The sequence below is a fragment of the Arctopsyche grandis genome, chromosome 11 (genome assembly GCF_051622035.1).
Source record: "Arctopsyche grandis isolate Sample6627 chromosome 11, ASM5162203v2, whole genome shotgun sequence".
NCBI lineage: Eukaryota > Metazoa > Arthropoda > Insecta > Trichoptera > Hydropsychidae > Arctopsyche > Arctopsyche grandis.
In genome coordinates, this window is record NC_135365.1 from 17,124,486 (window position 1) to 17,139,299 (window position 14,814).

Genomic DNA, 14,814 nt, shown 5'->3' on the forward strand with positions numbered 1-14,814 from the left:
CACTTATGGAATATAACGGATCATATAATGTATTATTGTATTACATATATTGGTACATAAGATTGCAAATAAAATATTTATATTTTTAAATCTACTAGAGCTATGTATAAACGTGATATTGAACCTTGAACTATAAAAGTTTAGTTTATATTTTTTTTATCTTAAAATGCTGCTGTTTTCATTGGAAAAAATTATCATGTTTATGTGTTGTATATAAAAATTTAAATAAATCATGAATATTGTAATGTTGTTTGTAACTGAAGATGGCGCTAAATTAAGTAAATAATATTTTTTAATGAAAAGTACTTCTGATATGATTACATACATATGTAGATAAGAAAAAATGTACAAAAAATATAAAACATCTAAAGTAAAGTTTTATCAAAACTGGTCTTATTATAATCCACATATAATCGAGGCAAGTACCGTTACAATGCGAACCGCTTCACCTTCAACGGGCAGTGCTTCTCATCATTTTATTTTCATCGATAAAAAAGATGGGCTCAACCGGGATTTGAACCCGGGACCTCTCGCACCCAAAGCGAGAATCATACCCCTAGACCATTGAGCCGCTTATGGTCATCGTGTTTTAACATTCACTTTTATCGAGCTCGGAATTGCCAGCGGCACACTTTCTAAATTTGTGATGACACAGTTGTCCGACCCGCGAACGACGTGTTAACGCACACATGTGTTGCAAAATAACACATTCTTCATAAGCGAACATCGCATTCGGAACACGCCAGCACTTTTGAATATACGCGATGATAATTCGCCGCGTCATTTTCAATATACAGTCATTTGATTCTCCTCATTGACTTTCGGGCTCTGGGGGTCCTAAAAATGACGCACTTTGATATTACGGACGGGCTAAATAGGTCGACCGTATCCTTCGCAGACAAATTGAGCACTCTCAGAATGTCGCTTAATCTAATTTACTCACTTTAAAATAGAACGGCAAAATGATGAATATGAATAGTATTCGATCTACGTACAGTACAAGTGTGCATTACAAGTATAAGTACAAGTGTAATTAAAATCATTCAAAAAATATACAATGTCCATTAATTTGAACTGTAAACTGAATTATTGGTAGTTCAAATAATTTTCACGCAGAAAATTTACAAAATAAAATATAAAACCATAAAATATTCAACCATACTATGGTTCACCCTGACGTTTTTTGCTTAGACCTTATTCCAGCTTAATTCGAGCCAGGTCAAGTATCAGGAGTGTTTAGCAAGATGATGTCTTTTTAAAGCAAGGCTTAAGTGCACGATAATTCATTGGTGTAAGTTTCCCATCTCAATTCGTATCCTCTCGAGTAGTTTAAGTTAGCAGACTAGGGCCAGCCGCATTAGCATAATTTGTTTAAGAACCTTGTAGGTAAATCACGTAAATTTTACACGGGTCAAGTACACAGTCGATCACTTCGAAAGCAGAATCGCGTTCAATTTATACTGAAATAAAGTCCATGGACCACTTTGTGGAAAAAAATATAATAGCCCCTTCAATTGGAACGAATGTAAAGGTGGCATTATATTTATCGACGGGTGAATGTAGCGGATACGTACGTCCATAGATGCATATTGCATTTCAATAGTGCACCCAGGCACACACTGGGGTTTCTGAAATGGAATTTTCTATGGGAGTGATGCATTCGGGTCGCAACAGCCAACTGGATGAATAGCCTTGTGGAAAGCCATTGATTGCGAGGCAAGCAACATGTGCGAACATGTGATCAGCGTTATCTAGTTGCACTTTATTATCCAACGTATTCAATTGCATTCTGTACGCGGATGTGGGGAGGCTTGGGGGTGGATTGTGTGTTGCAACTGAAGAGGTGCAATGCGATTCTGGAGTGATGCATGTGTTGGCTACGAGTTACAGACACGCCCAGTCCCTCCGAGTACAGTGGGTTAAACTATATCAGTGTTTCTCAAACGTTTCCAGCCGTGCTTACTAGCTAAAACATATAACTCGACATTCCGGTCTTTTTTGAGCCATTTTTAATAAAAATTATATTTGCATCAAATTGATTCGGATATTCTGCTATTTTATTGGATCATCATTAAAAAAATCAGATGTGACCAACCTATGACTTTATCTATGTATTTGAAGAATATAAGAAGTTCACAAAATAAAAATTGATATTGTACCGTACAGACACATTTACAAATATTGGTACAGACACATTTACGTAGTATGCATTTAATTTACAAATATTGGTAGATTTACAAAAGTTCTACTTTCCCTGTTGGATTTTGTTAAAATTTGTTTTATTACTTAAAATCACAATCAGTATTATACAAAATAAATATCAAGAAGATTAAAATAATTTAAAAGATCAAAATAAAATAATGAAATATTTTTTTACAAAAAAATACTACTTCCGGCTTAGAAATTCTGACCAAATCCTTACCAGCAAATTAGTACATAAAAAATACAAATATAAATTTTCAGCTTGATACGTTCAGGGCTGTGTACAGAATCGTGGCCACAACATTTTTGTCTTTTCTAAAGGTCTGACCGCACTATGCGTCCGCGACACGAACGGCAGCGTGCGGCAATATTAGGTAAACCGCACTTGAACGACAGCGATGCGTCACTCTACAATAAATTATGTCAATCATTTGTTCGGTACCACGGAGCGAGATGGACGCAACAGACGCAATCATAGTATCGCTGATATGCGAAGAAGAACAGCCTAGAAAACCCAAAAGATTATGGCTGCATGATATCTCTAAGTAACGATATGAAGAAGGAGAGTACCATAAACTTTTGCCACGGCTTAAGGAAGCTCCGACCAGATTTCACACCTATTTAAGAATGTCGGAATGAAAATTCAGCGAGCTATTAAATGTCATGAAAAGCCATATAGAAAAACAAGACACGATGTTTCGACGAGCGATAGGTGTGGAAGAGAAACTCATGGTGACAATGAGGCTAAGAATTTTTATTGTGGAATGTATAATTGAACTATATTTTTAATAGTATTCACTAGGTACACGGAACTTTATTTAAAATACTGATACGATAAATATCATGTACTTAAATTTTGGCAGTATTGTGACAGCTCCCGAGGTTCTGGTCGTAAATCAAGATGCACCGAGACTTCAATACTTGCGGCCGTATGTCAAAATAAGTAGTCGTGTATACAACATTCCGTCATTTCACTTCATCACCCCCATAACTGGTGACTCCTACAGCTGAGCCACACAATCTTTTTCGCCGATGCTTAATGATTGTCGCAAGGCAACCCGCACTGGATGACCTGCGTCACGTAGCATACGTCACCTTGCGTCAAAGTTGGTCGAAAAGTCAACTTTGACGCAAGCTGACGTTGACTGTCGTGTAGTGCGTTATGTCTCATACAATTTCATACAAACAATATTTGGCTGCATGCTGCCGTTCGTGTTGCAGATGCATAGTGCGGTCAGACCTTAAGAGGAAAAAATCCCACTTCCGGTTTATAAAATTTTGTGATTTTTTTATTATCAAAACATTTATACACGAATACTTACACATATATGTACTTATATTTTGAAACTGAAATAAAATAATATTTCAGGTTCAATATAATATTTTCAATGTTACGTTGACGTAACATCGGAAATATTATTACTTCTTTAGAAGTGCTGCTGAGAATCACACGACTCTGGAGCCACCGGTTTTCGATCAATGGTCTACATTAAAGTTCAAAGATATAGATCAAATTTGAAAGCGCTTAAATAGCGGACAAACAAACAGACATTATATTTTAAGTACAAAGTCTGGACTGAAATTTATCTTTTTATAAAAAATAGAGTATTTATATTGAATAAAAATAAGTAAATAAATCATAGTATGAGTAAATCCTAAGCCCTACTTTGAGATACGAACAAGAGTTTAAAGTAAAAGCTTTCAAGTACACCGATTTAATGTTTCGCTTGGTATCGTATACCATTCTTATAAGAACTTTTATATAATGCATCAGTATTATTTTAGTTTATATACCTATTTAATTGTACATTTACATACATACATATATATAATTATTTTGGTGGAGGGCTGTAGTGATTTAACGCAATAGCAATTTGTTACATGGAAACAATGTAGATAACTAATTGGATTTAATTGAACCGACCAGGTTAAACTAACATTGTGCGGTGCGATTGAGCGACGACGTCGTACATATTGTTATCTCAGTTAATATTTATACAAACTGGATCATTGTAAACTATGTTGAAGTTAAACTGTATTATTCTTACCGCCGCTTGTGGTTATATTACGATGGCAACAACTACGGTTGACTTGCAAATTTGTTGCAATTTATCTCTGTCCCGGACGGGGATGTTATTAAATTTAAATTTGTACGAGGCCAATTTAATAATGCATGGTTCCGTTTGATTATATTGTACAAACATTGCCTGTAGTTTGATTTATCAATGCAACTAACAATTGTGCTATCGATCGCATATCTTGACTCTGTTACATATCTATAGGTATATGTACGAATAATTGTTATAGTACGGTATAGTATAGGTATGGTACGTATAATTTAAATCTACAGTTTTAAATTAAGGACCACCAAATTGGTTGAATCTGTTGAATTCCTTTTTTCACCTTTGAGCATTGTTGAGCAATTCAAATCAACACATCCAGGGTATGGTCAGCAGCACAGTCAGGGATTGAACCCGTGACCACACAATTAAAAGCATTACGCGCTAACTATTGATAAATGCTGCTGGTCTATGTGTATAAAAATTAATGTTTATTCGTCCTAATTTATAATATTAAAACTAAAAAAAATCAGATACTACAATATGTACATATGGTCAGTCAGGAAGAAAAACGTCACAAGTGAAAAAGTGTCTTTTTTCAGTAGATAAGATTGAAGTTTGAACGTGGTGACACTTACCTGGAAGTGAAAAACGACACTATTGTCCTGTGTCAACCGTAACTTGAACTAGACAAATTAAATTTTTCTAGCAAAAATAATGTCTTTTTTCTGAATGTATGCAATCTATAACTCAAAAATCGTTTGTTTTTTACTCGTGACGTTTTTCTTTCGAACCGACGATATGTACTTTAACTTAGACCCCCATGTAAAAAATCTGAAAAAACTTTGGTTTCCAACTTTCGCCCGAGCAACGCCAAATAATTTCGCTAGTATAACTTTTAACTAAATTTAAATTAACAATTTTACACTAAACACTATGTACAGAAGTGAAACTTTCTTATGCAAAATCTACATACCAATATAGTAGATGCTGCAGTATGTTCTCTTTTCCTGTGGCATGTACAAATTTGATGACTTCGTCATCTGTAGCAAGAGTAATCAAGCTCCCCAACCAGATTTATATAAGCTTGGATTTTATTTAATCTAAAATATGCTGATTGAGGAGTTGTTTTTTTTTTTGAGATCGTAAATTCTTTGATTTATTTGTTTCATATTTTATGTTTATCTTTATTGCTTATCTTATTTTGTTTTTGCATCCATATTTAATCTTGTATCATTTTTTCGTTATCGTAGTGACGACTTTTGTAAATAAAATAAAATAAATGCCAACAGATAAGAAACTGGTTAGGTTTGTGATGTAATTTTCGATGAGGGATGAAAAGAGGCGAAATCGAAGGGGAGGGAAGAGCCGATGACGTTTTCCCATTCTAGTTTTGTACAATATTTCAACGTTGTAAATTTTCGTGAAGCGTTCAGCTGCATAAAAGCAATTTACTGTACCTTCCGTAAATAAATTTTGTTTAAAAATCCTCGAAAGAAAAAAAACTAAAATTTTACACATATCTTACTATTAATAACAAGACAATATGTTTTTTTTACGTACTGAATAACTTAACGTGAATGCTGAAGGTGTATGGCTTCATCTGCCACCAGATTATCAGTTCCATAGAAGATTACTATCATTCATTTTAATATATTTAGGCTTCATTAAAAAATTATTTCTATGGAAATTTTGTAGCGTGGACGTGTAGAAGGGTTTCCAGGATCGGAGTGAAAGACACAGTTGTAGTGGTAGAGGTAGTTTATTGTTGTTCCGACGATGATCTAGTTCCGAATGACATACGGACCAAAACCACCTAGTATTTATACCCATCGGGTACTCTCTGCACAGAGAGATCATTGGTCGATGGGTTGCGAGACCTTATTGGCTGTTGTACCGAGCTTGTTCATACGTCAAGGTATTTTTGGCGCGAACGCGAAATCAGGCGATTAGCAATGTTAAAACAGCGCTCCACGAGCACCATTACCTAATCTCTACGTTACAATATTAAGCACGAATGTAAATAAAAAGATCAAAGTGTTAATTCAGGAATATTTATATATAAATATATACTGAAGCTAAGTCTTTTACGTTTATATATGTATGTAAGTAAATTCATATAATTCCTACCTACATATACATTGCCATATTCAGATTACAATACGTAGATAAAACTTTCAACTATAAACTATGAAGACTGGTGGGTGGTCTCTCAGGTGTGATCGAGACATTGTCGAGTGGCCCCCATAAGCATTTATTTGATTACCCCTGGATGCAGACGACGTTTCTACTCGGCTCCAAAGGGAGAAGTGGATGGAGGCTGAGAGGGGATCCGGCTGTGTGAGTTATGTATAGTTTACGAGCGAGGCCAGGTATGTATGTACCTACAGATGGTTGGCAATAAACACACGTATCATGGCATAATTTACACGCGGAAATGTTCTGGTTAAACTTAGTCACATGGAAATGAGGCTGTAGTAGTACACACATACATAGTTCTGCAGCCAAAACAACGCTGCTCAATCATTAGAACGACGTATCGTCTCTCCTCGGTAGTCGGTGGGATGCGTTTCAATGCAAGTGCAGCGAGTGCTGCGATGCGCTTTTGCTTGAACGATCGCGAAATGCGGAGCATGTCGTTTCAATTAATAGTTTTGTTTGAATGTGGTTTTTCAATTCAAAACGGATTATTTACGGTTTGCATATTTGAGTCAATGAATGCGAATTCAAAGTATGAATTTTACGTTAAATGTGCAGCAGTTCCTCGCTTTGCGAAATATAGATATCTGTTGCTGAAAAGTTGAGTGTACGTATATATAATTAATTACAAATTTAACAAGCAAATCTAATATTAAATAAGCACTCCAAATAAATTCGGAGGTATCATTACTGCTAACCACCGAAAGGTTGCCGGGTTCAAGCTCTGCGATAGCCCCGATTGAAAGGAATTTATTCAGAAGTATTTCTGTAGTGTTGCTGGTCAGACCTGTATATTTTTGACTTAAAGTCGATTGAACATTCGTAGTATACATTTACATATGTACAAGTTTAATACCATAGAAGCCGCTCGATTTCAACCTTTAATTGTATCATGGGAAAATATAAATTAAAAAATAATAAAAATAATTGAGGAATGGTTGAAGTTAACGTGTTTTTTTTTTCTCCTTACATCAACTGCGTGGACATATTATGCTTTTGAGCAGATTGGTCACAGTTCGATTCCCACTAGTAGCTCCTGGCCAGATCTTGGTTTGTGACTCCAGGTCGGTTTTTTCCTATCAGAGTTTGCCATTTTTTTTTAAATTTTCACTGAAACGGTTCCTGTAAATAGGCATCCCCTTTCCAATCTCTGTTGCAAATCTCAAATTATTCAGCGTATTGAGGTTCGCCAATTTTTATAATAAAATTCTGCAAAAATTTTACTGTGGATGGTGTTATATAATATACTTGTGTATAAATTATATAAAATACTTGTATTGACTATATTGTATCTGTGTTAGCATACTCGTCACTTTGGAGCGAAAGGCGAATGCAATTGAATGTTCAATTGAAATAAAAATTTAACTTTAACTGCTTTTGTTTTTTAATGTACCTATTTTGTAAATATTTTTTTTCTCTATTATATTTTCGAACATTGTGCGCATTAGCAATTCTTATAATGCTACAATGGTCCAACTTTAAATACTAAAAAATAAATAGTACTTCAATCCACAGTTAATTTTTTTAATTATTTTAAATAATTAAATAAACAAATCAGCTTTCAAAACGATTAAGCAGAAATTCAACTGCATATTCTCCTCAATTGAGTAAGCTTAAAGATAAATCTGACGAAATGCGCATAATTATTCATTTTAGCGGAAGCGAGCGCATATTCAACCGGAGTATAAATTACCGGCGATTAATTTTTGCACGGTTAATCCGGACTTATTACAGGCCATTAGGCAGGCGAGACCGGACTTCTTTCGCCGTCCAGACAATTAGACCTGTCGCGTTGTCCAGAGCTAATTCATTATCATATCGGTGTGTATTCGCTCTTATTCAAACGGGTCGCGAACTGGGATCGTATCGCGTCCCGGCCACAGAGACCATAAATCACGGAGGTCGCAACTGGGCCTTTGAAATCCAGCCGCCTTGAGCCCCAACGTTGGGCCTTTGAGTCTACCAATCTTGGTCACTAAGCGCAAAACGGAATTGCTGATGCGGAGACATCAGAGAGGCGTCGCTCGACGATACAGCTGTCAGGTCGCTTTGTTGCTTTTGTTGAATGATATTTTTCATTTTATAAATAAATTTCGAATATATTTTTCGTGTATCGTTTAAATGTATTTTTCGGGTGAAATCACTATTGACGAAGAACTATTTTCTATTAAATTTCTGAAATAAAGCAAACTAACAAAGACACGTCGGATTGACTCAAAAAGTCGACCAGATCAAGTCAGTCAGAGAGTACGTATACATCAAAATATGGAACTAATGTCTTACCAGTATCCATCATAGTCATAAAATAGTGTAGCATATGCTAAAAGGAGCCGCCGTTATAATTGGTTTTCAAGGATTATCTCCAGACTTAAGTGCTGTCGGCTAACAATGGAGACCCCCGAATGGACCTAGTGGTCGGTAACGGCACCCAGCCACTTCCCGCTAGAGTTCTCAAAACTGACAACGCGAGACCGTGGGACTGCATATCTGGTACGTGACTATAAAAATAGGTAAACAAAAGTGTCGAGGAAGATGCACTGAGCGACCTGCCCTTTATAAGCAGGTACTTAGGTCACACGAAGGCATTCTGGACGGAGCGCTGGCAGTGCGTGGATCTCCTTAATCACCCAATAAATGCTGTGAAGCGAATTTGGATCCTCCGCGCAACAGTATCAAGGATACGGAGAAATCCATCAACGCTTTTCAACGTCGTGAACCGTGTTTGTGTATACCTTAACGATCATCATGACACTTTTATAATTGATACAAATATAATATTACACATATACTACATTGTATGTATGTATATACGCTTCGTATAGAATTAATCGTCGCACTTGTTTTGAGACACCTTCATCGAAAATATTCAAAAACTCAAAACTTTATTAGTATTAAAAAAAAATCATTTGTAGATGTCGTTGTAAAGAAACTAACATTAATTAATACACACATTTTTATCTTAACGCTTTGCGTCCAGCACAGTGGCAAGTGTATTTTTTTAAGCACAATAAGGCTATTGTTAATTACAACGTTCTTTTTATTTAGTTTTTTATTCACCTTTTGGTCTGACACTATTTTCTACATTCTTCCGATCGATTTGAAACTTTGTCATTTTTCGCAGTTTGGTCACCGATAGAAATTTAAATTGCATTAATAAACACGTTTAAAAATCCGAAAATTTTGGAGACGATGACAGCTCAGTGGCCAGTAGTCATCTATATTTGACTTTCCACCACTCACTCGTTTTGTTAGATTTTAATTGTTTAAACGCCTATAACTTTATCTTTTTTACACTATATTTTATAAAATTTGCATTATTGGCTCTAAATATCATTTAATATATTTTTACTTCACTAATAGTTATACTGCTTAACTTGCAGCAGCGTGACTTAGTCAGTCGAACATATGATACCTTGTAATTACCGTAATTAATTAAATTGATTTTTTAATGATGTTCACAAGTGAATTTTCAAAGTTAAAATGAAGACAAAGATAAAATAGTGATTTTGATATTTATATTTCGTTACGAAATTTCTAGTTAATGCGTACTTAATTCCATGTTATAACATTAATCCAAAGTAAGTTTTTAAAATTAAACTTTTTTTAAATACGGTAGAGTGAATTGATTTTATGTGGCTCAATAGATCATGAAACATTGCAAATCTCCTCTTCTGTGCAGTTGAGCTGAAGTGGAATGAAATGAAGATACACTCGGCTTCCTTTCTCTCACCTATTTCGGGTTTGGTGCAAACGATCGACAAGCGCCAGACAGACTGAACCACAGATTAACTGGATGGCTGCTTTAAACGCAATTTTCGACTTCACGAATGATACATTGCACATCAGATGACGAGTAACCTTTCGATGTGCACAGATGCAATTATTAAAATGCTTATTATTAAAATTGAGTTGGATCTTTCTGGCGAGTTTAATAAGGCAAAATTCGGAACTTATCGAATCTGTGGTTCAGTCTGTCTGGCGTTTGTCGATCGTTTGCACCAAACCTCTATATATTTATTATTATTCTATATATTTATTATTGAGGTACTACAGTTCTTAATATATGTACATATATTATTCTAATGTCACATTTTCTAACAAACCAATACAAATTATGTAGTATGTACTAGGTACATACTCATCAAGGCGTTTCATTGTGATTTCTGTTTGAAAATGTATTCGTAAGTCATCTTCCATTTTTATCGAAAGTCAATTTAGGAAGGCCGCATTTCGAAGATAATATTTTATAGATATAAATTTGATGAAACGGATCCGCTTCGTTGTGTTTTGTGATCTCTCTCCCTGTTTTCCCCCAACCATTGGCATGGCCACTCGAATCGGTAGCGATAAGTTTTGCCCGGGCCTCTGATGATATTTGATGGAGGCTCTCGAGAGATTGCTGTCACTTCTTGCGCAAATATTAGCGAGGAAATTTATTCAAATTATCCAATAGACGTCTGCCAGGCGAAGAGGACCGTTTCCGAACGAAATTCGGCAAATGAAGGATCGCCTGCGAACATAATGGAGAAGAAATTCACCAAGCGCGGCGCGCTTCTTGATATTTCAAAATTTAGGGGAGGAATGGGGAGGGAACAATTCAATTACGTCAAAGTTTCGACATCTTTTTTAAATAACTCACAGTATACCTTTCTGTCGCTAAATTCAGACTATAGCCGACGGGTCTTTTTGACAGCTAAATTCGCAGACAATGCGGATTATTATAATGTGTTTAATTCACATTAAGTATGTATTAGATTGTACTATAAATTAAATTATAAATAAAAAATCAATCTATTATATGTACTTAATATGTTGTTGGTTCGCTTGTGAAGAATTTGCAAATACTTTCGACGTGCTATTAGGAACGAGCAAATTCTAATGTTCTAATGTTCAAAACAAAATGTTCTAAATGATATGAGCTATCACCTCTTTAAGGCTTTGCACTTAGCTTCATAGCACGCTGTATATACCTATACATAATACTAGTGGTTTTACCCGGATACGCTCGGTATTTATTATATAAACCGATTAAACATGGTTAATTACATAGTATAAATTCATTTGTATTTTATTTTATTAAATTTATCGAATGAAAGAATCGAAAAAAAATAAAATTTCAATGACAGCCAATCATAAATGAATGGTTTTTTTTTATATATAAGTGAACCGGAACTGAAAAAATAATCCCGATCTGGAACTGAAACAAGAATCCGGATCCAGAACTGAAAAAGGATTCCAGATCCGGAACTGAAATAGTAATTAGGATCCGGAACTGAAACAGTAATCGGGATCCGAAACTGAAACAAATCGGACTGCGGAACAGTTATGGGAATCCGGAACTGAAGCAGTTATGGGGATCCGGAACTGAAACAGTTATCGGGATCCGGAACTGAAACAGTTATCGGGATCCGGAACTGAAACAGTTATCGGGATCCGGAACTGAAAAAGTTATCGGGATCCGAAACTGAAACAGTAATTGAGATCCGAAACTGAAACAGTAATTGAGATCCGGAACTGAAACAAATCGGGATCTGGAACTGAAGCAGTTATGGGAATCCGGAACTGAAACAGTAATCGGGATCAGGAACTGAAAAAGGCATCCGGATCCGGAAATGATAAGAGAATCCGGAAACAGAACTAAAAAAGTAATCCAGAAACAGAATCGAAATCGTCATACAAACTTTGATTTGTTTTCGATGTTACCAACCAATATTACATACATACTTACAAAGTCTCTTTCGAAATTATATATTAGATATATGTATGTACATATATTAATGAGGTTGAAAAAAATTATAAGCAAGTATAAAATCAATCAGAAAATAATAATTAAACCAGGTATTTTTAATTACGATCCTTGATTACACGTCCTGATCATAAGAAAGTTCAAAATTTACCTTATTACGTGTAAAATCAAATGAAACATATTTGGGTTTGTACATGTATATTAAATGTCAGGTACATGGGAAATTATTAGTGAGCACTTTTGTGATATATAGGTATATAATATACGTAAAGGTCCGGAACTGTCGTAAATCATACTAATAAAATCAATCCAATCCGTCTCGCAATAACGACGTCATAAGGGCGCGCGCATATGTCGTAAAATCTCAATTTGCATACGTCATAAAAGACTCAGTTTTACAGGCCCTCTCTTTGCCGCTACGTTTTCCAAGTCCTCCCCATCCTCTGTGGGCCGGGAAAAGTCTTCCTTTTTTTCAGTTTTAATAGTCTCTCGGATCCATAAACCTGCCACGAGACCTATGAAATATTGCAACCTCGAACGATCTTCCTACACCGCGAAAAATAATATTTATAACGGTGGTGTGCGCGTGCTAAACACTTTATGACGTCGCCGAATCGATATATTTATGATTTCAGCATTTTCGTGCGAAATAAATTATAATTTTTGATACAAATGTTTACACGCGCCGTCCTTGATAAATTGGCCGCTTGGGCATATAAACTATGCGGGTCTAGGACAGGCTATATTCAATATTTTTATATGTGATTTTGTAATAATAAATTGAAAACTATCAAGCTTGTACTTCGGTTTTAGGTTTTGTGTATCTGTGGAATGGAGATCTTGAAATTTTATTTATTGCACAAAGTACAAGTGTGCGGGGGGTTGCAGCAATATTTCTGAGGAAAATACTTCACCCCGATCGTCGAATATGTTTTATTTTCGTCGAACGAAATATGAAACGGAATTGGAAGAGTTTTCTTCGGGTTACAAGTTAAGTTTTCCAGGCCGCGGGCATAAGTTGCCGTTCGAAAACTCGAAAAACTTTTGCGCACAGTGCATAAATTCACCACACAATGAACTGTGATTGGAGTATTTCTTCTCGATCTTTCCGATTCCTTTTTAGTTTTCTGTTCTTTATGCGCTCTTTTATAGTTCGTTTTATAAACATACGTATACCGTAAAATATCATTTCCGATTGACCGCATCGAATTTCTGAGATTTGTTTAACCAACATTTTACCCGTTCAAATGTATTGGTTCAATTCGAGACACATATTTTCCACTTCAAAATCTTTCCTTTATCTACAAATTTTATATACGAAAAATCGATAGATAAAGTATTGTGTTCATGAGAAATTGCAACGTTAAAATTGTGACTGATATTTATCACTGTTTACATATATTTTTTGATACATTTCAGAAAATTCGATTTTATTTAATTCAAATACTTAAGAGGGCTGTAGACCCGAAACCTTAATTTTGTTGCCGTTCCTTTCTTCGATATACATATATATATATTGAGTGAATGCGACAGTTGTGCTTCGACCAGATAATATTTTCGACCAGATAAGAGTTTCGTATTCTCCAGTTTTCTCCTACGAAACTGGACCAATTTAAAAAAAAAATTCATCATCGGTATGAAAAAAATATTTTTTATGTTTGAGTGCTCCTATTTTTTTTTTAATAAACCGTTAAATAAGCACGCTGGACTCTTTTCGTGGGTGTAAAAAAGAGGCGATTTTATAGATGTTTGGTGGCTTCTAGCTCCTATAAAAAATAACTAATCAAAAAAATAAAACCACAGAAACATGCCTATGGTAGATATCCATAGCATATTAAAAAATAATTTCTCTAGTGCCATAATTGAGGAAGGGAGAAGTGTAATACGTTCGTATGGACAAGGGGCTGGTATCCAGCCCTCTTAACATACCAAATAATCCAAACATACCAATACTTTCTACTTTTCAAAACCCAAATGCTAATGGCTATGTAAACATTTTTATTATATCAATGTACGTAGTAACAATAGATGAAGTAATCATGCGAAAATTTTGATCATCTAGCCCTGATCATGTTTTTCTAATTTATAAAAAAATATAGGGAATATTCGAATACCGTTAATCCCATTAAAATTTAACAAAGTATCAGTATCTAAATGGTTTATCGTAACGTTCTAACGTTTTGGTCCTTAGAATAGGTTAAGATAGATTAGGTTAAGTAAGGGTTGGCCCTATTCATTTAAGATTGGGTTTTTAGGGTAAAATTTATAGATTTAAACGTTTTAAATTCATTGTTTGATAAATTTTCACTGATAAAATTGGTGAAAATATATTTTTACTAATGAAAGTATATTTTCACTTGAAATATACTTTTACTGTAACATATATGTATATAAGAACCAGCCGCAAATACAACACATCCTTGCGAGGCCCAGATGGAAGAGAGAAGATTGAAATTTCACTCTTATGTCACATTCAATTATGAAAATTTAGATGAGCGCAGGCCACCAGACACATAGGTTAAAATATTATAAACCAACACACTGAGGTGAAAAATATCACATTCCATCACAACAGCAACGATTTAATTAGGAAGTCAGCCCTTGGAA

General features: G+C 35.0%; 1 non-coding gene across 1 annotated transcript; it reads right to left on the reverse strand.

The window, feature by feature from the left end:
- Positions 1–499: 499 nt before the first annotated feature.
- TRNAP-UGG (transfer RNA proline (anticodon UGG)) lies at positions 500–571 on the reverse strand. Its single transcript has one exon. It is a non-coding gene; the product is annotated as a tRNA-Pro (tRNA).
- Positions 572–14,814: the final 14,243 nt, after the last annotated feature.